Genomic DNA, 994 nt, shown 5'->3' with positions numbered 1-994 from the left:
TGCATCCCTAAAAATAATGAAATTATATCACTGATCTATGGAAACCCAAGCTGTGCATTAATATAAAAAGAAAAAAAAGACACACACCAAAAAAAAAAAAAAATCTTCATAAGCAAAAAATGCTATTAATCAATTAAGGTTCGAGGTGATGTTTCTGCTACATTCAAAATCCAAATAGCCATTTTTCCCAGCATTGTCACGTGTACAAAGGAACGGAAATAATTCTGCATTGAACCCATCCCCTTGGGGAGCAATGGGCTGCCATTGTGCGGCGCCCGGGGAGCAGTGTGGGGTTAAGGGTCTTGCTCAGGGACCCAGAGTGGCAGATTGTGGAAGTGGTGCTCTAACCTCAGGATTCCAAGTTCAATGCCACTTACCTTGTTTGATGGTGCAGGCCTCTGGCTCAGGTGGCCGCACCTTTGGAGCCTGGCTTGGCGATTTTAGAATGGATGACCAAACTGCATCCTGGATGTACACTGACCCGATTCCAGGTATCAACAGGTGGGAGGGGGTCTAAGTCATGGTCAGAGGAGAAAATCCTCCCCTGATTCAAACTGTAGACCTTTTAGGGCTTCGTCATTTAAAATTTCCCACCCTGACAATGCTTAGAGGTTTGCTTATGAATTGATTTAATGAGAAAAATAATCATTAATTCTTCAGAGGAAAGGTAAGTAAACAAACGCAACCAAAAATAAAACTTTCTGCCGATGTCTCAGCTGGCGATTGCTCCCTCATGTCTGGACTGTTTGAGTATTTATAAGGAATATTTTTACTCTTCTGCAGCTGAAGGAGGTTCATGCCCTTTATGATGCAACAATATTCCACCCTTTTCTTTTTGTGTGCCTTTAATTTAATAGTTCCAATCACTAATCATCTAATCAGAGTGGACTGTAGGTCTGTCTGCTACTGTCCCTGTTTTCTTCTCTTTGTTCAGATGGTTACAGATGTTTTTGTGCTGCTCCAGGTTCTCTCCTGCACAGATGGAGTAGATTGA

The sequence above is a fragment of the Cyprinodon variegatus genome, unplaced genomic scaffold (assembly GCF_000732505.1).
Source record: "Cyprinodon variegatus isolate N-32 unplaced genomic scaffold, C_variegatus-1.0 Scaffold81, whole genome shotgun sequence".
Lineage (NCBI taxonomy): Eukaryota > Metazoa > Chordata > Actinopteri > Cyprinodontiformes > Cyprinodontidae > Cyprinodon > Cyprinodon variegatus.
The sequence above is the reverse complement of the archived record's forward strand: the minus strand, read 5'-3'. Positions refer to the sequence as shown.